The 24586-nt window shown below is 40.3% G+C and overlaps 1 protein-coding gene across 3 annotated transcripts in view; it reads left to right on the plus strand.

Annotated features, from left to right (window-relative positions):
• Positions 1–239: 239 nt before the first annotated feature.
• LOC145985317 (uncharacterized) overlaps positions 240–24586 on the plus strand; it is a 34762-nt gene continuing 10415 nt past the window's right edge. The window contains exon 1 of one of the 3 annotated variants that reach the window (XM_083119188.1): positions 240–281. The gene's annotated coding sequence lies outside the window, so the exon portion shown is untranslated. Of the gene's footprint in view, positions 282–2969; positions 3299–17291; positions 17603–24586 lie in introns of those variants that run through there. The other 2 variants (XM_083119187.1, XM_083119185.1) reach the window with 2 other exon arrangements.

Genomic DNA, 24586 nt, shown 5'->3' on the forward strand with positions numbered 1-24586 from the left:
TTGTTTGTGGGTGGGCAGAAGGGTGGCTGGCCAACAATTGGTTCAAACTTTCAAAACCTGCAACACATTTAAACTTATTAAACAACACTTCTTCTTCTCGAGCCATAAAAGACGAAGCTGCTGCAGAGTTCGTCCATCGGATTTGTTAGGTCTCACGATAAGCGCACTACCACGTGTTGCTCGAGTAGCCTATACTGTTAAGATAAGATAACCTTGCTGACTTCCACACAGGCAGCAGCCTTGCTTAGTCATCAACCAGACTCGGGATAACATCACAGCAGGTTAGTTTATCAGTTATGGTACCGAGACAAATGTCGGTCTCGTCTCGAGACGGCTTTGTAAACGAGAACGAGACCAGGCTCTTGGATATATATCGAGACCGAGACGTCCAAGACTCTCGATCTCGTTCGAGACTTTACTTAAACGAACTATACAACTTCTTCAGTTTTACAAAACGAATATCTACCTGATTAGCCATAGATAGGTCATGTATTTTGCTTACAGGGATTACAAAGTCAATAATGGTAATGTGAGCGCGTGCTGCGTAGTTGCATATATCCAGGATAAAAGCACACGTTTCGAGGGCTTGTAGCGTCGAAACGAGACGCCAAACACACTTTGTTAAGAAAGGTTGTTTGTCTTAATGACCTCTATAAATTGACGTGAACGTTTGTGTTGTGACACTCTGTATATGTTGTTTATGCAATAATATATATTTCGAGGCTCGAGACGAGGAGACGAATATTTACAAATTGAGACGAGACCGAGACTGTCAATTGTTGTCTCGTCTTGATATTGTCCCTAGAATGTTCTGATGATTATTTAGAACTTTTTTGTCATGTTTGAACAGAGCAAACGTTAATGGCAGTGGCGGCGATTGGGTTCCCTAACCGGGGGGAACCTTTGTAGATAAGGTTTAGCATAGTGGAGGGCAAAAGTGGCGAAAAGTGGGGGGCAACTGCTCCCCTCGCCCCCCTAATCACCGCCACTGGTTAATGGTGACTGTGATTAAAAGTATGCAATGCTCATTCTCCATGGAGAACATTCGTCACTAAACTGCAAGTTTTCGTTGCTCGCAACTGACCAGTGATGGTGTAAAAAAAAAGGTTGGGGGGGGGGCCTAAATAATTTCTAAGGGGCTAGCAGCCCTTAATATATCCATAAATACCATATAAAATGTATGCTCGAGCTAGAAAGCATTTATTTATCTAGTTGACGATGGACTGGTTGACCAAAGGACATCGTCACTAATATTGCAAGCCGACCTATGTGGCAGTTGTTTTTATTTGTTGTTTTTTTTACTTAGATTTTTGTGCCACTTTTGGCCAATTTGGGAAGATGGGGATGCGTGATGATATGATGAAATTGATGAAGGAACGCTCACAAATAACACCCATGCCCATGGCCGGGATTCGAACCCGGGACCGCTGGCGTCGCAGCGCGATGTGCTAACTACTCCGCCACGGGAGCCGGCTCCGTAACAAATTCATCATAATTCATCCTCATCGTCGCGATTGATCCAAGTGGTACAAAAGGCGACGTAAAATAACCGAATTAGAAAGAAGATATAATCATTATCTTAATTAAAATAAGTTCAAGATGCGATTAAGAGGTTAAAGGTGTCATGTGATGTAACCTGAAGCAACTTGTGTTTTGGTTAGTTATTATTTTTCTTTCCTCCTTTTGATTGTACTTAGATTTTCTTCCACTCTTGGCTAATCGCTACGACGAGGATGAGTGATGTAGGCACTCATAAAAACACAGAACCAGGTAGAAGCTCCAAGGTGGGAACTTTGGTCGACCACGTAAATCGCATAACGACTTGTTTCAATACAGGCACAATTCTTGAATCTATTATTTTGAGAAGGAACCCCAAAGTCAAATGTACTCACCACAAAATACACCCGATTACTGCAATGTTTCAGAAACCAATAAGGCTCTGGCATCGTCGTCCATATGTGCTTGAGATCGTCCGTTCATCCATTCCATCTTATTACTATTCGTCTTGATTCGCAATACGTGTCATAAAAGCAACGCAAAATAAATGAAGTGAACAAATTAATTCGACATTTTGTATCTTTTTGCCCACTCGGTTGTCGACTACGAAGTTGCCGGATTCGAGTCCCAGTCTGGGTATGAATAGGCGTAACTTGGCGGGGACAAGGGGGGGCACTTGCCGGCCCAAAATTTTCAGGTTTATTAAAATTTACAAGTTAGGGAAGCTGAGGAGCAAAATACTAATATTTGTGATTTCACAAACGTCACAGGATCACACTTTAAACTGTAGGTCCAGTCTCGATTAGCCTTCCTGTGTATAAAGTGAACTTAAAACAACAAATCAATCAATCAATCACAAACGTCACAGTTATTTAGCAAATAATCCTGGACTCTATTTTTATGAAATTGATAACTTTTAGAATTTCTCCTCTGAAAGTTATCCCCAGGTTTGATTCTGCCCTTCAAAATTAGGCCCCAAGTCTGATGCTGCCCCCTCAAAATTAGGCCTCAAGACAAATTCTGCCCCCTCAAAAACTAGGGCCAAGTTTGTTTCTGCCCCCTCAAAATTTGGCCCCAAGTTACGCCCATGTGGGTATGGGTGTTCTTTGCGGAGTATCCCATCTTCAACTTCATCTTATCATCACGCATTCTCATCGTCGCGATTAACCAAAAGTGGAAGCAAGGCGACGCTAAATAACAAAAAAAATACAAGTACAAGTATGTACGTATTTATTTCGAGACTCCAGACGTAGCCGAGCTCGAGAACAAGACACGCATTTTCATTCGTATCCTATTCTCCCGCGATGCATCTTTTGGTTGCCATGGCGACGAGAGAAAGAGAAAGAGGGACGATCAGTGCCAGCAACCTCATCCCCTCCACACGCAACCTCCCCTCTCTCCCCACCCCCTCGATGATCGATACAACAGTTGACCCAAGATGGCGCCCCATTGCAAGATAGGCTTCGCTAGAGCAATCGCATCCGCTAAGCTAGAGTGTTCTGCCCAAGCAACGAGCCGATGGTGAGCCGTTTGTGTAACGTAGGCGCAAATATGTTCCAGACAGTCGGTTACAAACCCCTGGAGCTGTGCACAGAACCGGCCCTGACTTCCAGGGCTTAATTTGGAAACTTCCAGAGCTTCCAGTGGACCAACAGAGCAACAAGAGGGAGTAAAGATGGAAAGTGGTGGTCACTTTATGTGTCCCAGGTGACAGGAACTTAAATTATGCACTTAAGATGTCCTCCCAGATCTTTTCCGTAATACGTGACGTTTCCTGTGAACCCAAGTAGACGAGAAGAAGGTAGGTGGAGGCTTTCTTCCCTCGCTTCTTTGTGTTTGTTTCCGTTATTTTACGTCGCTTTTCCGTTCCGTCTAAGTTAATCGCGACGATGAGGATGAATGGTGTAGTTATTATTTATTTATTTCGGCTTTGTATACATGGTTAAGTTAAGGCTAAAATGCCGTTTCTTCCACTTAACCATCAATGTAATTCATTTGTTTACTAACATAATCAATGTGGTGCCCAAGGGGGTTGTTTGTGGGGGTCATAACCCCCCCCCCTTTGGCCCAATATTCCTTAAAAAACATCAAAGGCAGAAAAAGATGGCAAAATGAGAGCAAACTACGAAAAAACTATGCGTAACCCCCACTTCCTTTTCGAAAATCCTGAGCACGCCACTGAACATAATAAAAAACAAAAGGAATACAATTTATAAACACACCCACACACATAAAGAGAAAGGCAGTGCAGTTTATATGTTTATATGTATTACCCACATGTACACACACATTATCATTCTTACACACACACATACAATCAAATACATAACGTTATGCTAAAAACAGTCGAACATTAACGATAATTCCACTCAAATATGAAGGCGTATAGGCGTGTGGGGTTAGGGCCCTACACTTTCTTGATCACGGCCGAAGATGGGGGTGATGTGATCAGCACAACGCCCCTGGCCGCCTTTACGCCCCCCCCCCCCAGGTTTCCTCCAGGTACCCACTTTATACGATGCAGTGTGGGCGCCGGAGCCGCTGGAAAAAATCCCGGTTCTTCCCCGCCGGGGATCGAACCCGGGTCTCTAAGCATGGTAGTCAGACGCCATAACGACTGAGCTACCGCGGCTATCATTATATATATTATTAATAGGATACATATAATATTTTTGTTCCTGTGGCTCGCTATCTACTGTCATTCTCCCCTACTGCTTAGTTTGGGAAGTCATTTTTTAAAAATTTTGATTATTTAGTTTGTTCCAAAGGTCTACAGAAGTAACAGTAAAAGAATTTGAGTAAAAGTTGGAGATGTACAGGGTGGTCACAAAGTGGGCGTACCCCCCTTTATTTTCGACACTACGATGGTAATAGTTGGATTACTTGAAACGAACACATACCTTTGTCATTGATTAACCACCTGTGGGACTTCACCGCCCGGAAAAAGGTCATATTCTCACTTGCATCACGAAGTGTGCCAAAAATATGGCGCCGAGTTCGGCCGTGCTACGAAATATCCATGTCTCCTCCAGTTGAAGTTTGATTTTGGTCAACTTTATGTACAGATAGGCTAATCGGGACTGGACCTACAGTTTAAAGTATGATCCGAACCACTATGTGCCTCCACCGGGTATCGAACCCTCTCACGGGCGCCCTCAGGATTTTTCTCAGGGGGACAGGGTCATAGAAACTTATTATTATTGTTATTATTATTATTATTAGTAGTAGTAGTAATAGTAGTATTATTGCTATTATTACTGCTTTTATTGTTGCTATTATTTTTATTATTACTACTTCTACTATTTATTTTTTTAAAAATTACATACATTTGTAATTTCCATATTCTGTATATCTATATACAATTTGTATATCTTTATAATGACAAGAAGCTGTTTTTTTATAGTTCAAAAATCATTGTAAAATAGACTAAGTTATATTTAACTCTACTACTTATAATAATAGTAATAGTTGTCATAAAATATCGCTACAATTTCACCATTCGAATTACATTAACTCTTTCCAGAAATCTCAGGGGGGGGGCAAGTGCCCCACTGGCTTCTCACTTCGGGCGCCCTTGAACCCACTGCCTTCGTAGGACGATAAGCTGACAATACCGCCACGGGGGCTGACTTTATTCACCTCGTGTATTTAAATTACTGTGTCCAATGCCACAAGATATCGACATGTCCAACATATGCACAGTTTATTTTCTTTCAGTAAGAGACGAACAAAACAATAGCATTTTCTAAATAACACCTTTCCGATAAACAACATTTCAAAACTTTTTTTTTTTTATCTTATGGTAATGATGAAATCTTCGGAAAGTCACAGGCCACGTGGCTCGCCTCTGCCACGCCAGACAAACGCGGGAATGGACCCTTTCGCGAAAGCCACCAACCAGAGATTTATCCGAAATTTGGGGGGGGGGCATTTAAATGATGTAAGGATAATTTTAGAGCCCAACTGACCTTAAACTGGGCGTTTGTGAGACATTTTAGGCGCTGTTGAGGAATGTGTGGACGATTCACTGCGATTCTCTATCTCTAACTACGCGATTAACCTTAATATGATAGAAGTAAGCGAAATTATGAAAACATTGAAATCACTGGCATCGCCAGAAGGTCTCAAGGGCGGGCGAAATGTTATTCGGTAGTCTCCCTCTTTTCTGATCGTTTCTTTCGCTCTCTTTTCCTTGTCTCCTTCACGCTCCGTTGTATTTCCCTATCTTGTCTTTCCTTTTATCTTTTCTTCCCATTCTCTCTAATTCTCTTTTTCTTCCTTCTTCTCTTTTTATCGCTACAATTCTTTTTCACTACCATTCCTCCCTCTACGTGTTCCCCCTTTTTTCCTTCTTGCTTATTCTCAGCAAAATAAGCCAGGAAGTGGAAGAGGCGAAAGTATTCGCACTGATGTCAGATGAAACAAAAGACATTGCGAGAAAGGAACAGGACAGATATTTGTATCGTGGGCAGGTAAAAGAGCGCTTTTTAGTATTTGCCAACTCTTCAATCATTAGATCCAGGTTCACTCTTTCTTGTACATATCAAACTCGAAGAACTTCTTCCCAAGAACTCCATAGATGCCTGTAATTGTGTAGCACAAACATACGTTGGAGTGGTATAGTGAGAGGTGCACCAAGGTCAGAATATTTCTTGAATTATGAGATAACCGTAACCTTTTTCAGATTTTTATTCTTGTGATAACATTTCCCTGAAAGGTGAAACGCAGATTTTGCCCAAAACTCTTCAGCGTTACGAAGATGGATTTCAATGGATTTCTTGGAAATCCTATGAAAGTATAAATTGACATTTCACAAAGTTCACGCTCTAGTTGTATTCTCTGTAACAATTCCAGTTTCCAATGGAGCGTGTGAAAGAACCTTTCCGCGTTTGAAATCTTTGAAAAGCCTTGCTCGAAACAGGATGCTGGATGCCAGCTGCCTCATTGGCTGTCCTTACTATTGAGAAGGAAGAAATGTCAAGTCCTGAACGTTCCGGAATTGGGCAATGTGTTCTTCAAAGCACATACAGCAGAATTCTCCTACAGGAGAATTGCACATCACTAAGTGACTTTCGTTGTTTCTAATACTTAAGAAGATTAATTTCTTCCAACGTCATGTTTATTTTGCAAGAAAATTAAACTCTTCGAAACATTGTTTTCGTCCTTTATATTATTATTTTATAGCTTGAATATTTATATCAGTAGTTTCATCTCAAGATAGAAGATGAATTATAAAATTAAAAATGTCTTCCAATACTGAAATAGGCCACTAGAAACAACGTAACTTGCGGCAGTTCCCACAAATAAAATAAAAAAAATTAGGCCTTTATTAAAGCGAATCATATGGAGATAAATTCGTAATCAAGAAGTAAATTTAGGCAGTAAACGTCCACTCTGAATAAAGGACAAATAGTATACATGAATATAATAATAATAATAATTATTATTATTATTATTATTACTATATATATATTATATGTAGTGTTTTCGGGCGTTTTAATGTGACTGCCCCCCAACAATACTTTGTCGCCCCCCCTTCCTCCCCTTCGCTTTTCCCTGGCGCCGTCACTGGCTGACTACCAGAAAAAGTGTACGTAACCCCTCTCTTTCGAAAATCCTGGACACACCACTGCTGAGATATGTATGTAGAGCAAAATGTTGTTCCAAATCAATCACATAATACGTATCAAAGCGACGCACGGGAAACACCCAAATAGAAATGACCCGTAAGTCAAGCTACGCTCTGCATATAGCAACATACCATGAACGTATATGGTGAAGGGATGTGAGGTGATGTGATCAGCGCCACGCTCCGGCCACCTTTACACCAAGGTATCCTTAAGTACCCATTTATTAGAGGCTAGGCGAACCTCAGAGCCGCTTCATGCTGGAAAAGTTATCGACCCCGGGTCTTTCGCGTGACATTCAGATCCCGTAAACGACTGGACCACTACAGCTCTAAGATATTTAGTGTGTAGTAATTTGACACACCGCAATTAACATCAAACAGGTCCTGATTAATTTAGCTTCCGATATTATTGATAAACACCTCCTCCAAAAATTTCGGGAAGAGGCTGAAACGAGATCCCAGGCGTACGTAGTTTTTTTGGGGGGGAGGTGGAGGTGCTGGAATTGTAAAGGTGGATAGTTCACAGTTGCTTTCTTTTGGGGGGTATACACAATAAGTCACTCTCAAAAATGGCAATCGGGGGGCATTTTAATGGCGGTTTTAGGGGGGCTGTAGCCCCATCAGCTCCTCCTCTAGGTACGCTAGTGGCCACAATCGCGACTTGGGTCCGCTGTTTACGAACACAGTTTGTAACGTGGCGAATGACAGACCCTGACGGGCGTTCGCATCCCCTGATAACGGCAATTCGTTTAAAAACAAACCATCTATCATTCCCGACGTCTCCTCACCCATATGGTCCTGTGACAGATTACCATAAATTACCCCCTTACCCCTTGCATATCGCACAAAGGGGGAAGGGGAGGGGCTCAGTGATCACTGTCAGCCCGAAAAAAACACGGAGCTGCAATATTAAGTATCCAGTGTCAGGTTAACGAAGGTGGCCTCTTTTATTATTTTTTTAATTATTTTTTTTAGTTTGTCCCCTTACTGTAGGTAGAATTTTTCATTAACGATGTTTCATCTTAATTGTAACTCACATAATTTCTAGCAGTGTACGAATAATTTATTTTTTTTGCTTGGGAGTGTACAGCCGTTTAGCGGTTAATGCGGCTAAGCAGGTCTTTAATTTGCTGACGCGTGTCAGCGCATCGAATCCCAATTACCATCACGATGCTCACGGTTTTGGGACTCGAACCGGGAATCGAACTCGTGATTCACTTCACTGTATCCAAAAGTGGCTATCCGGGATCCCTAACGAAACTCCGGATGCCTTGTTTTTGTATCACAAACGATGTACAGAAAGTAAATTTGGGTCAAGAAACTGAGTTTGTGTTTTAGTCAATAGATGGCAGTGTGATCAACTTAAATTTAATCTGAAGCAAAATTATTCACAACAGTTCAAATTCAAATTCAATGGTCTTTATTCTTGGGCGAGGTTCAGCAAATGCTGATCTACCACCTAACCCGACAAAGAAAAATGTAGCAAAGTACCTAGGTATAGTTAGTGTATAAAACAAGTAAAAAACGTCTGATTTCATTGTTTGCGTTCATGAAAGTTTGTTATAGCTGACTAATGAACTGCGGATCTACATTCTATGTACGCTCTCAAATTCCATTGCCATTTTATATACTGAACTCAGTTATCAGAGTTCCTTGAAGAATGAAATGTTCTGATCATAAATTCAACTGATGCCACAGCTACACTGGCTCATTAGATTTCGACCCCCATATTGAATTCATATGTATAGACGGTGTTAAAGGCGGAGCTAACGCGGAGCATGCGCACTCGTCTGGTCCCCCTCGAACATCCGGTTACGCTTACGATGCTATGGACGTTAATATGAAAGGGCAAAGTGGAGATTCTTTTACAAGGAAATAGGGTGTCAGCTGTGTAGCATATGGTTGCACAGTTCAATCGGGAACAAATTTATTGAGTCAAGTATTACTTCGTAGGTTTCCGAACGACGTAGAGAGACGAAACCTTTTGATACAAGCAGAACGAGAAAGGATTGGTACCCGGAAAGGATTTTTACGACTTGCATTTTGTTACAAGCATGTTGATCGTTTATCTGCGTATTGTGTTGTGGTGAAAAGCACGCCTCTTAGTGAGGTTTCAAACCGAAGCAGCACGCGACAGCCGTGGTTCGTACCAAGTGACAAGCGACACAGGCCCATTTAGTCTATAAATAAGCATTTACCGCTCATGGGAAATCTCGGGCGGCACAATACACGCCATTGGGAATCTGAGCGTCACGTGCAACTTGTCGTGTCGCTTCTGTTCGAAAAATTTCATTGATCACTGAGGATTCACTTTATTTTAAGTGGCACGGAGATTACACACCGAAGCGACAAGCAACAGCCCCTTTACTCTAAAGGAAACAATTAACCTTGCATACGAGTACAGCAGAGCGAGGCGACACGATGTATGGTACTGAGAAAACAACAGTCCAGTCCAAGCGACACGTGCATTTTCTCGTGGTGAATTGGTTCGAAAGGAAGCTTTCAGACTGCAGCGATACGTCTCTCTTGGAAATCAACATTAAAAAAATAAACAACACATTCCGAACCACAAATTGCAGGTATCGCTTGTCGCTCGGACTGGGCCGTTTTATCAGTACCGTGCATTGTGTTGCCCCGGCCTGTTATTTGCGCAAGCGTGACTGGTGAATGGTTTGGTTTTGATCGAATGTTTCTGTGCGAAATCCCGATATCGCTTGTCGCTTCAGTCTGAAAACTCCCTTGTTGCTTGAAGTAAATTCGTGCAAGTGAAACTGGCATGCAATATCATAGGTTTTCCCTAAATCCCTCAGGCGAAAAGGCGACGTTGAAAGCACAAATATTTACTAGCATTTGTTATGTGTCATTACTTCTGGAGATTTGTTGGTAAAGATTCACTGAAATACTTTATAATATAATAATATCACTAGTTTTATAGAATTATCTTTCCCTCACTTTTCCATTTACAAATTAATAATTGAATATATCTAAACGTTCGTGTACATGAGATACTTGTATGTACGTAGTGTGCTATACAACTGGCGGCCACAAAGACGTGTCATATTTTAATATTCTGCTCTGCAATTAATCATCCGACGGATTCTAGACGTCCACTCCTTCATAGTAGAACTTTAACAAATACCTTTCTTGATTATCGTCGCACAACTGATGAAAACAAGCGCTCATGTCTTACTTCGTATGCCGGTGAATCTGCACTGGCAACAACGGGGACTGGCCTAAACCGGAAGTTCCGGGGGGACCGGGCAAGACCTCACCAATGTTTATGTTTACATTTTTAACACGGTCTATATGATCGCCAGTAAACTAAACCTGTTTGTTGTCTTTTTCCCCAGTAAAATGCGACAGTTTGCTTCCGGGGATATTAGGCTTTTTTCACATGTTAACAAGTATAACATACTGAAAGTTCTCCAAAATCTCAAGGTCCCCAGTTGGTCTGAGTTTATGCTTAGTTTCAGCATCAAATCCACTATGTTTCCTGGTTTTCCACGCTGGAACAAGTTACTTTTTCTTTTTCAAGTAGCTAGCTCTCAATTGTACTCGCGATGCTGGCCCAAGGCTCAAATATTGAGCAGGGCATTCATTCATGTATCATTGTATTTGTCCCACCATCCAATTCATAGGTTCGCCATTAATTCCCATCATCGCGATTAACCAATAGGCAGAACAAGGATGGAAAATACCTTAAATAGAAGACAAACGAAGGTTTAGCCGGTCATTATGCCGCCCCTGATGATACATTAACCCGTTCTCCACGGGAACTAAGCCTCGCGACAGGTTAACTTTGCAGCAAGTTTTATGTATTAATCCACGCGAGAACGGCGCTCAGCATCTCCCGTGCCAATCTTTCCTCAACCGTCGAACTGTCCATGTCACAGGAAGCGAGAAAATCGGCATTATTGCAGCGGAACTATATTCTGCGCGCACGTTTGGGTCTACATGTGTGAAATGTTGCTGCAAACTTAACCTGTCACGGAGCTTAGCAATGGGTCTCAATTATCTCACGCAATACAAACACCTTCGTATTTCGTCTTCTGACGTCAGGTTAAAAATGGATGCTTTCGTTGTTATGCTTAGTGTATTTGTGCTATAGGATTTAAACCTAACAAGCCTAAACTAACCAGGAAAGCATTCCGTACCCAGGGGAGGGGCCATGCCTCCCGCCCAAGGACGTATTTAGGGGGGTCCAGGGGTCCGGACCCTCCGAAAGATTTATCAAGTACTAAAATTAAATAATGAAAATATACTCGTTTAGCATTTGTTGTATAATTTCCTCTGAACTTATTGGAAGACAAGGATTAATATTGGGATCGTACGGCTTTGAAGGTCAGGAAGGACGTATTTAGGGGGTCCGGACCCCCCCCCCCCTTTCCCTCACACACATACCACCGAAAGACTTATTAAGTACGAAAAATATATAATGAAAATATACTCGTTTAGCATTTGTTGTAATATCCTCTGAACTTATTGTAAGACAAGGATTAATATTGGGATCGTACGACTTTGAAAGACAGGAATGACGTATTTAAGAGGGATGGGTCCAGGGGTCCGGAACCCCCGAAAGCTTACCAAGTAATAAAATTAAGTTATGAAAATATTAGCATTTGTTGCATAATCCATGCTTATTAATTTCCTCTAAACGTTTTACCCAAGGATTATATTGGGATCATGCGGCTTTGAATGACATTACAAAGAATATTTATGTACACTACTACTCAAAATAATATGCATAAAACTTTAATCATAAACTTACTTTTCTCCAACTAGATGTAACATAATTTTTGTTATTCGATAAATATTCAATTATTCATCTAATTGACATTAATTTCATTTGCCAGGGCACTTGTTTTTATGTAAATTATTCCGATATTAACTAAAGGTAAGCTCAGGCGCGTAGCCTGATAATGTTCGCATGAGCACGTGAACACTCATGTATATGTCTTAAATTACGTACATATTAAATGCACACACACATACGTATATTTATTCGAAAAAATACTATGTTTGATGTACGAGTATATATACACACAATGTACTCTGACAAGACTTCTGTCACGTCTGATAACTTTTCTAGATAGTTGGTAACACTGACTCCCACGGTGTTTTCGGAGGGCGTTGAACACAATTGCTGTGCGTGTTGCATAGAGCTGACAGCTAGGGGCTGTTGGCCACTATACCCCGAAGATGTTCACTTCGCTGTGCGAACACTGATGGAAGCGGAAATACTTCTTACATTCGGCAGCATATACAAGGCATGTTATGGGGAACTCGAAAAGGTCTGTACTAAGTTGCAAACTTTAGCGAGAATTCGCGAAACCTGGCGGATTTTAAGGGGGAGAGGGATAACTTCCCCTAGGTCCTTCTTGCATTACTTCAAATATAGCGTGATTTTGGGAGAAAATTTTTGAAAATAAATTGAACTGTTATTCTCACTTATTCAATTGAAGATAAAGTTACAAGGGAGAGGAGTAAATCTGCATTCAGTACAAAAACATTACTGTGAACACTTGTATGCGAACAGCACGCGACGCCACTGGGTAAGCTACGTAACGAATATGCACTCTTACATCTCTGTTCTTATAGTACTTTTACCTAATCGTGTAGGCCTAATAATAATATAACATTAATTTATGTATTGTAATTAGTATTAATTTGATTTATAATTTAATATATTTATTTTAATATAAACATTATTATTATTATTATTATTATTATAATTAGTATTATTATTATTTTATTATTATTAATATTATTATTTCTGAGACACTTGGTTCGGATCCCACCCGAAACATATTTCTAGTTACGTTCCTGCCCCCGCCCCCGCCCCGCCCCCTTCGAACTATGAGATATTATACGTAATGTGAACCTTTAAAACCTACACATATAACATTGAATTCCATGCCAAGCACTAATGATACTAAAACTGACAGCTTTAACAACCATGAACTAATGTTTAAGTCACGCGCAACCAAAAACGTATCCATTTCGAAAAACTAAAGCTCACTCATGTGGAAGTTGGAGGTGACATGGGTGAAGTAAACAATGACCACTTTTCATATTTTGCAAGAATTTCGATTTTGTTATTGCATAAATGAATGGGTTTGTTCTGCAAAGAGGCAGGCTCCAGAAGTCTGCCGCCAGCAATACTGAGTAATGTTTGTTTCATAATCATTGATACAAGGCTACTACCAGACGAGCAGATTTAGTCAGGACAGTCAATTTTTTAAATCCCGCTCTTGACATGTTTTCGAACTGCTTTCGTGTTGCAAAAATGTCTTGGTTTTTTTGTTAACTCACGTTTATACACGTTCTTTATTTTAATAACTAAAGCTAATGAGTACAATTTAATTCATAAGAATATTGTTTTCTAAACGTAGAATTACCATGATTGTTAATTGGTGTTGGTACAAGAAAATTAAAGGAAATTTGAAAACATTGTTAATTTTAGGGACACAGTATACTATTCGAATACTTCTGAGAACTGAATGTAAACAATAAGCACCAAGGTGTACGCCGTGAGACAGCCTTTGTCTGTAAACGACTGTGTTGCTGAATGTCAGGTAGGGGTCTATCGGCGTGTTGATTTTTTCCGTTACTTTGGACCATATTATTTCAACTTGACTGTTGTACGTTTAGTTCTAGCGGCAATACTATCATCAGTGGTGTGCCCAAGGGGGGTTGGTGGGGGTTATAACCCCCCCCTTTAGTCCAATATTCCTAAAGAGAGAACGTTAAAGGTAGGAACATATGACGAAATGAGGGCTGACTAGCAAGAAAAAGTATACGTAACCCCTCCCTTTCGAAAATCCTAGGCACGCCACTGACTATCATAGCACTCACTGGTGGCCACAACTGATTCTTCGGGGTGTAAGGGGTGACCTTCCACGTAGTACACCCAATTGTCAACCTCACTTCCCCGTAGTACACCCTGGAACTGCATTTTGCAGACGAACGAGGCTCTGGCGACTGGCACTATGGCCAGTATAATTTTGTGTGTGTTGTCGTGTTTTTTTTCTCCTTGTGTGTGCTGAATGCTCATTTAAAGCCTCAGCTTTTAACTTAAGTCAGAATATTTTAAGATTTTAGTTATGCAACGTTAGAGTTGTTATTTATAATGGTAAGGGGCTGGCCACCGTATAATGTGACGGGTTCAAAATAGCCTAAGTGCTGATGCACCCAAAATTTTAAATTCAAATTTTAAAAAAACATCTGATACTTCAACAGCATTTCGCCGACGCTAGGGCTCCCAGCCTTGGGATGGTTGTTCTTTGTAAGTGTTCCTTCATCAATTTCATTATATCATCACTCATTCTTATCGTCGCTATTAACTAAAAGTGGGAGAAAAGTGACGTAAAATAACCTAATTGAATGAATCCAACAGCATTTTTTATCTTCTCTTCGTTCCCCTCCCTCAAAAAAATCCTGGGTACGGGTCTGAATCCGCGCGTCAGAAGATGAAATAACAGTGTTTGACCTAGAAGGTGTTCGACTTAGGTGCGATGAGTAGTGCCAGATCAATCCTGCGTCTGTCAACAGGCCTTCCTGTTCGACATTCTTCGTATTGTTATCGTCTGGCGTTTCTAGTTTTCTAACATAATATTTCTTGCTCCTTCCGCTCCGCTATAAATTCACTTCCTGTCATAGAAGCCTTGCCCCCCCCCCCCAATTGTTTTCAAATGCTGGATTCGTGACCCATGTTGCACATGCTACGTTACACCCATCCACAACCAACCCCGGAAGCAGTCCTACCTATAATCAAGACGACTTATACTTCCTGATACTACTTTTTTTTATGCTTTAATGCACCATGGGAAATAGGGCAGCTGACACAGCCCGCAATTACGCAGTAATTACAAACTAAATGGATTAATGACAGGACTCTTCCACGTTTACTCTGTTGCTAGTAAAGGAACCAAGGTATTATTTATTTATGGGTCCGTTTGAACTTAAGGAATAGGGAAAAGTACAGAGGGTGGTTAGCGTTAGGGAGAGAGAGCAAACATTGCGACATGCACTGTTCGATCAGACGTGAGTAGCTTGATAGAGCCTCATGTTAAACCTTTTCCTAGTCGGTTTGCAACAAAAATGACTGGTGTGCGACTGTCCTTAGTGAGGTTGATGTCAGGGCTGACGTTGAGGGAGCTTTGACCAAAGTTACGTGTCACAGGGAAAAATGAGCCTTCAGAAATAAATGCAGTCTTTCGAACCGAAGCAGCATGGGTTGCTTGCGTGTCGCTCGGACTGACCCGTTTTCTCAGAGGGATTTCAGACCGAAACGACAAGCGGCAGGCGGAGCAACAAACGATACGACAGAAACGACAGGCGACACGGGTCCCTTCAGTCACAGGGAGAATTCATACCGAAGCGACAAGCGTCATGCGACACATGTCGCTTCGGAACGAGCCAATCAGCAGCAACGTTTTACACCGTTGCAACATGACAGGACCACTGACGGATTAAGGTGCGTGCTATTGATGCTGCAGCATTAGGCCCATTCCTGAAATAGGCCCAGATGAAAACACGAGAATTTTACGAAAGCTGAACAGTTTTCTTTTGCTCTGAAAATAAAATCTTAGAATGAAATTTGGAGCCCCAATTTCGCACGCCTAGACACAGCGTTACTTATTATACAGTTACTATTATTCTTTGCGCTGTGACGTAACTATAACGTCGTTGTGTTTATTGTTCACCGAAGATTTCAAGTTAATGCTATCAATTTTACGTTAAACAGTTTACTTAGTAATTTAGCTGCGTTTTTTGCAATATCTTGGCGATTGTTGCCACTTTATTATTGTTCGGTAAGTGCGACATAGTAAATTTTTCACCTTGACAGTTAGTTGTACAGAAAAAATCGACGGTATTTCATTGTTTCAGCATCAGGCCCAATTTCGCCTTAATCCGGCCCAGCGTTCCATTGGTGAAATCCTCAATCGACATGTGTCGCCTACCGGCCTCCCCGATGGCGCAGTGGTTGTGTCGTACCCATGGGAGAGGTCAGGTCCACACATTTGGTGAGAAATAAATAATTTCCGAGGTCAAATCCACTTAATGGAAGATAAATTCTCTAAATGTACAAATAACGAATTTATAACAATGCCTTGCATACACGATCAGGAAACGATTTTATGCATATTTTCTCTGCTTTTAGAGGATTTACTTATTTTATGATAAGGTACAATTTGTGGCGGAATTTTCATTTTGTAGTTAAATACAATGTTTACTACGTCCTTATGGCAATTGGACATAATTTGACAAGGTGGCTATCTGGTGGATTCGCTGTTCATGGCATAAATAAATAAATAATTTTTGTGTTTCTCCGCATTATTACAGTATGAGCTCCTCCTTCCCCGACAGGCGACAAATGATATTATCCTGGATCGAATGCAACTCCGCGCACACCTGTTCGAAGTTTTTAGTTCAAACTTCGGGCACGACAATTCCTACTTAGTTTTAACTCTCTATCCCTTTCTTTCATCCCTTCCGCAAGAACAGTTTACTTTCCCTTGATACATAAGGTTTAGCATAGTTCGGAAGCAAAAGTGACAAAAAGTCACTGATCACAATATTAAGGAATCTTAATATTCGATGATGTTTGTCACTTCTACCCCTTTAGCATCTCAATTCTATGCACCCCTCCTGGACTTGCAGCCCCTACGCTATAGCCTAGTGGCAAATCCCCTCTCCCCTCTGATCCTTTTTCTTCTTCTCCGTCGAGATTAGTTCTATTTATTTACTCTTAGGTTCAAAATCTATTTATTGCTATTTTTAGAGATGCGGCGAAAGAATGATAGCTTAATTTTAAATATCGAAGGTGAATGGCGACTTATTATTTATTGGGGCAATCGCCCCCTCCCCTCCCTCTTAAATTGTCCATGACGTCACTACTGGTAGAGCGGGTGTGTTTGGTTGAGGCAGGTGAGAGACCTTTTATAAATGAAATTATGGATGCAACCTTTTCATACAGCCAAAAAAGAGCAATAAAAATCATTAGATTGATTTATTTTACCATTACCAGCACAGAGAAGCAGTTTCCGATTTCGTTACGAAAACAAACACATCTCGTCGATTTGAGCGCACCCTCCCGTGTTCAACGAGCCGTTAGGTGAGGTGCGTCATCTGGCAACACTGTCGCACGCAAAACGACCGAGTGTGTAGGTTAAAAAAAGAATCAGACGGGACGAAGGAAGGAACTCAGTTACATCAGCTGTCGGCTCGGTATTTAGTGCGGCAACATCGCTGTATAGCGTGACACCCCTCTCTCGGTTCAACAGTCGGAAGGAAGATCCTCCTTTTATAGTGTTAATCAGTTTCAGTGACGTGTGTTTACAATCGCATGTAGGATTCTTACGTGGATTTCCACCAGTATGTGATCCCGTGAACGAGTTGCAGTGAGAATTCAGTGCGTTATGATGCCTCGCTGCTCCGAATTAGTCACGTGACATGCAGGAAGCTGTTTAAACAGTAAGTGTTTTCCTCTTGTTATAAACAACGTTATCAATAGAATCTAGACCTGTACCGTTACAACAATAGCATTGAGATTGTTTTACAGCTATAGGACGAACAGATCAAGACTGACAATCAATCGTGACACGGAGAAAAACTAAAGAAAATCCAAACATGATTTTCATACGGGTATTCTCATTTCAAAAATCGGGAAATTTTATTTTGGTTTCTTGCAATTGCTCCTACCACCACTACTAGTATATTCTTGCGAAGACTTTCTAGTCGATCCACGAAAGAGTGCACAATTGTTTCATTATTATTACTATTATATATTTCATACAGTTATTGCACTAAAATGCATAGTTATTCTTATCAACTTTCTCACATTTCGTTCAAGAAAAGGCTTTAAAAGTTAGGTGGAAATTTTAGTCATAAACTTTATGTTGTGTGACCTTTCACATAGAAATCTCATTTTCTGGAATTTACGATAATAGTGGAACCATTTATTCTATGTATTAAATGGAAGAATATAAATGCAGCCTGTCCCTGAATTTGCACTCAATTTTTTCGATCTAGTGCATTTTTTTACTTTGGTTATTCGGTTCGAATACAAAATAACTGAACTTTATTTTTAATAAAAATAACAAGCTTCCTACTTTTTTTGTAGCTTGATTAAAGCAGAGGGATTAAAGGATGCCAAATTCCGGAATGGGGAGGGGGTCGATGGACCGGTTGTCGACCCCGATTCTCGTGTGTGTGTGTGTGTGTGTGTGAGAGAGAGAGAGAGAGAGAGAGAGAGAGAGAGAGAGAGAGAGAGAGAGAGAGAGAGAGAGAGAGTTAGTATCAGAGATTGCTAAATTTCCCAAACCATGGAGCGAGCTATTTCCCAGATTTGCAAGTGCATGACAAGTTAATATACCAAGAGGAGACTATTTTTTTTAATGATATCTCGGCTCATAAAAACTTTCAAGATGTAATGAAATTAGGGTTGCCAGATTTCTAAAATTAAAAAAAACGGGACATACAGATTATATAAGCATGGATATAGTTAAATTTATTTTTTAAACATTACAAAATCAATTGCTGTTTAAAGCATTGTTAATCCCTAATTTTTAACATTTTGACAAAATATATTAATATTTGAGTGAACTCTTGGCGTTAAGAGAACATTTTTTTCCAATGCATTACTGTAAAATTCATAACATGACTTATTCTGATTCACTTATTATTTCTTAAGCTAAATACGGGACAAATGGGAGTCCCGAGAACATTTTCCGGGATACCGGGACATTTCTTTAAAAAAGGGGACAATCCCGTACATACGGGATGTCTGGCAACCCTAAATGAAACTATTCTGACGGACATGGCAATTGAAATAATTTATTCCCAATAAAATATGTGAAGCTTGCGACTAAAACAATAGTTCTTTATTAAGTGAATTATGTATTTAAACTTGGCAAAGGGCCTTCCTACTGACATTGAAAAGTCCTGGAAATCAACTTAGGAGTGAAAAAAAATCATGAATCAGGAAATTTTGTAAAAACGTTCATGAACCTGGAACATTTCGCCTTCCAAGAATTTGAACTGAAAACACATTTTACTTTTTAATCTCCAACAATGTTGGGTAAAGTACTCAAATGTTGATGAACATGCATAGTTAAAGATCTAAGACTAGTTCATTACAGAGTGGTCTGGAACGTTTTATGTAACTGGGAAAATGCTGAGGATATGCCTGTGTCTTTATTGATATTTACGTTCATAATTATATATATATTTTATTGTTATGAGATTTTAGTGTGCTGGTGTACCGAGACACCCGCTAGAAAGTGAAATATTTTGCATTGTTTATGAAGATGTGTTATAGCGAAGTAAAGGAAACTGGGAGGTGGGTGGCAAGGTCCCAAAACTGGGGGGCAAGGACAGTTTACTTTCCCTTGGTACATAAGGTTTAGCATAGCGCGACGGCAAAATTTGCAAAAAGTGGGTTCGCCCCCCCCCCCCTAATCGCCGAAACTGTTCGGTACCAGCAACATATCGCGAGGCCCCATCCGTTCTTTAAATTTGAAATCCCAATGTGAATCGATACAAAATTTTCAAGGATATGTCAGCAATTTATCTAATTTCACTCATTCTAAGTGTCTTTCCCTGTTTTCCGGGAGCTAAAATCTGAAGATGTAGGACAGGCCCGTACCCAGCGGAGGGTCCATGGGGGCCATGCCAAACCCTCGAACTATGAAATATAATGTGAAGATATAAAAACCTAAGAAAATGACTTTTGACGATTTTTCAGATTGTGCAAGAATTTCGTTCGTTCGTTGCTGATAGTAACCTAAATATTTCGCCTCGATGTGTGTCTAATTCCTTGTATCGCGGAGCAGTTTCACAGTTTTTTTTAAACGAAATGTCGTATATGCATAGCATTTATATACGTAAATAAATACAAAGAGCACGTGAAAAACACACTCCTAACGCAAGAAAAACATTTTTAAAAATTCTGTCAGAATTAAACCTAACAATCTCAGTAATTTTAATAAATTTTTTGTTACGTTAGGAGTGTGTTTATCACGTGCTTTTTGGAAAATTCTCATTTCAAAAATCCTGCGCACGCCCCTGGTCAAAAACGTAACAAAAACGTTAAAAATCACTAAGAGTGTTAGGTTTAATGTTGACACTATTTTTTCATGTTTTTGTTGTTAAAAATAGGAGTGTTAGGTTTAATACTGTTTTCCGCGTGTTTTTTTTAAAAAAATTACGTATGTGCACACAACAATATTTCTTAAAATACAAGACAGCGAAACTACTTCGGGATAATAAACACACCTCGGGGCTAAATCTCGATTGTTTGTGGTTTCCACAATTTGAAGTAAATTATATGTCACGTAAAACACCCAAATTTGTCGACTAAATAATGAAAAAGGTTTTCGATGGTCGGTCACCAGCAATGGCGTACCCAAGGAGGGGATGGGGATTATAACTTATCCCTTTTGCCCAGTATTCCTAAAAAAAAAAGAACGTCAAAGGCAGGAAAAAGTGGCAAAATGAGGGTTGACTATTAAAAAGTATACATAATAATATTTTGTTAACATCAAATAGAACAAAACATTCAGTTAATTATTATATTGATGTTTCTCTAGTTAGTTGGTTGATTTGTTGTTTTAAGTCCACTTTATGCACAGTAAGGTTAATCGGGCCTGGACCTACAGTTTAAAGTGGGATCCGAACCACTGTGCCTCCACCGGGCATCGAACCCGGCACCCCTTCTTTTCAAAAATCCTGGGCACGCCACTGGTCACCAGCCCCGAGAACGAGACGGACATTTTCAGTTCGATACCGAGTTACGGTACCTTTTGTTCACTGGATGAGTAGAAACTGGTAAGTCCCGGTTCGACAGCATCTCTTTAAGTCCCGAGTTTGGAGAATTACTAGTATTACGCGTAATATTTTCGTTTCACATCGATTTTCAAGAAAATTGCATCACTTTGTGTGGAGCACCTGCAGGTTGGACTTGATAATTGCTACAGCAGATCGCAGATGTCAGCACATGTCTGTACCTGCATAAACTATTTGTCGTGCTGGCATGCGCACGTTACCGATACGTAAATACAGCAAAATGTATTCACTAGAGTACGGATATTGACAAGCTCGTAATCATGTTTCCCTTCAGGGTCATCTTGACATGGTTGCCAGATACGCATTTTTATTGTAATTGGGAATAATATTTGCAATTCGAGTCGTCAGGCTGGTGACTTTTATCAATTTAATCTAATCATCATCCATTCACATCGTGATCAGCATACAAAGGCTGAAACAGTCGCGTACAATTAAGAAAATAGATGTATGTACGTACCTACGTTTACATCTAATTAATGACAACCCGCAACATGGAAGCCAAAATATTATAATTTCCACACTTATTACAATTAAAATATATGAACACCAGTGCAATTTTCATATAAAAAGCTACATAATTTGATTTATATTTCATATATATATAAATAAATTTGACATATATATGAAAATGGGACCTCCCCGATGGCGCAGTGGTCGCCTTGTAATCAAGGGGTCCCGGGTTCGATACCCGGTGGAGGCACATAGTGGTTCGGATCCCACTTTAAACTGTAGGTCCAGTCCCGATTAGCCTTACTGTGCATAAAGTGGACTTAAAACAACAAATCAACCAACCAACCAGAGAAACATCAAGATATTAATTAGCTGAATGTTTTGTTCTATTTGATGTTAACAAAATATTATTATTATTATTATTAATAATAATAAATGTTTAACACCTATCCCTTTCTCCCAAATATTAGGTCCTCCCGGATGGCGTAGTGGTAAGCGTCGTCCCCTTGTAATGAAGGGATCTAGGGTTCCATACTCGGTGGAGGCACATAGTGATTCTTATCCCACTTTAAACTGTAGGATCATTCCCGATTAGCCTATCTGTGTATAAATTGGAGTTAAAACAAAAACGCAAACTCAAAATCTTTACCCAAGTGTTCACGGATTCATTGGTGACGAAGTCAGCTCTGCACCCGAACTGGAACTGAAACTGGTACGAGACTTCGGTACTTTGCGGGAAAAAAAAATGGCAATGAACCTCTTCATTTTCGAATCACTAGATCTTATGAAACTGTCACTGTTCGACTGTCACAGGTACCCCTGTAGTCTCATTAACTGATTCTGTTGTACTACAGAAAAGCCGGGAAGTTCAATCCACGTATTTATATCCTTGTTATATTCTGGAAGGTACAGGAACTCGCAACTCGTGGCGCAACCTTCGACTGTGTTGTTGTGCAGCTTCCAAATGCTGACAAATCTTTAAACAATGCTCGCGAAAACACCGAAAGCATACAAAAAATTTACGTGAAATGTTATTAATAGTCCCGCACCACCGTGGAACTCGTAGGAACCTACGGGACGCGCGCGGGTTCGAATCTCCCGGGGGAAGCTTTATAACTTTTCTCCTGAGATTTCGGCCTGTTTGGCCACCCACCGTCGTGAGGAAATTGGAGAGCTAGGAATGAGTAACGTAACCCGGTCGGGAAAACGTACAACATCGGCTGGGGGTTCGTCGTGCTGACCACACGTCACCCTATAACTGGTAGGCCCTTGCCGTCATGGGCTGTTCCGACACGGGTTATTATTTATTAATAATTAATAACAGGGTTCTCCTTCAAGGTTCTGGACATTCTCCGCCTTGTCTTGGTAATTATTTATCTTGTTAAATTATCGACATGAAATTTTATTCCACAAGCACAAGAAGCTAAAAATCTCACTTTATCCAGTGTAAACAGCAAAATTTCAGGGGACCCGCCCCACTCCAGACATGCCTGGTTAACACCATAAGTGATTACGTTCAGGACAATTCAAGTTGCAGTAAAATAAATTCCGATTGACAGAATATCTGAAATTATATTCTATTTATTTTTTTATGGTCATATGGGTCATATGCTAAGAAACTGATTCTCCACCTAAGCCATTTTGTAACTGACAGAAATGGCATCAATCAGAGAGAAACCTGATTTTTGGAAAAGAAGAAGAGTTATTGTAGGCTTCTGCTCAGTGGTGGCGATAGCCTCGCAGATCCCGCAGTGCGGGTTATTGTAACTGTTGTTTCGTTCCACGTGTCATCATCGAACAATGGTTTCTTAATGTAAAGAACATTCAAAATTCTCCATACTGAAATTTAATGTGGAAATTAGTATGAAACATTAATGATTCGAATCGAAGATTTCATTCACTATACTCAAGGAAGTTCCTATTTGGTTATCGAATGTCAAGATATAATTCTAACAACGCACAGAATGTTTTGCAAAATGATCTACGCAACCAGTACAGTGGAATGCACAAGTATTGCGCGCCAATTTGTCCATGACAATTTTCCTTATTTTTTTCTCTTGCATTGTGTGTATCTTTAAGAATTAGATTTTAGAGCATTTGGTGCAGAGTCTGTCTGCAACTTGTTCGGTGTATTCTTTCAATTCTTGAATCTCTCATTGGATAAAACAAAGAGTATGAACGTGATGGACAATTTTCTTGGTAATACTTATGCATTCCACTGTACAATGCCTATAGTGGTGCAACAAACTAGCTGATTACCCGGCGTTGCCCGGATATTTAGTTATCCCAGTCTTGTATTAGACAGGAAAATAATGAATTCTAACTATAGTGTAAAATGTAACTAATTTTAAACGTGATCATGAATGTCACCAATTAGCTTAGCGACTTCGAAAACTATGGATTCGACACTAATCTAGGTCATTTGTGGCATTTTATTTTTCACCCCCTCTCACCCCCATGCCGATAGGTGATGATCTTGGAAAACTATGGATTCCATTCGCAGCACAGCCTGAATGTTAGACAACCCGAGAAACACTATCGTTGTGCGGATTGCATAGAGTCACGGATGTCTGTTTGTGAGGAATTTAATATCGGTGGTTCTCGATTATTTTTCCATGTCACACCTTAAGTAGTCAGGGGTGTCTTACCCCAAAATATTATTTCCAGATTGCGAGTGATACGTGTACCAAGTTTGGTTGAAATTGCTCCAGGCGTTCGAGAGTTATGCCGGAACAAACAAATATACACACCCACACACACACATACATCAATTTTTATAGATAAAAGTCCTGGTAGACTCTGAGATTCATGTTTAAGCGAAGTATAAAAAAAATCTACCTTACGTAGGTATCATTTATTCGATTTTTCTAACATATCAATGGTGTTATTGAATTCTCCTTAGTTGTGTTTTGTGTTAAAAAATCTAGCAGATCAATGTCAAATAGATGCAGGAGCGATTAGCCTATTATACTCTATCCCGGTAATCTCTGGAGCAAGCGAATGAAAACAAGTCTCTGCGCAAGTGGTGACGCGAGACAGCTCTAGCAATGAACACTTGAGGGAACGGGATTGCGTGGAAGGGGATTACTGCATTTATAGATGACGCGTTTACCTGGTTAACGTCCAAGATCTGAAGAGAGCTGCCGCCACAAACGTGAGTGG

The sequence above is a fragment of the Lepisma saccharinum genome, chromosome 3 (assembly GCF_977018435.1).
Source record: "Lepisma saccharinum chromosome 3, izLepSacc3.1, whole genome shotgun sequence".
Lineage (NCBI taxonomy): Eukaryota > Metazoa > Arthropoda > Insecta > Zygentoma > Lepismatidae > Lepisma > Lepisma saccharinum.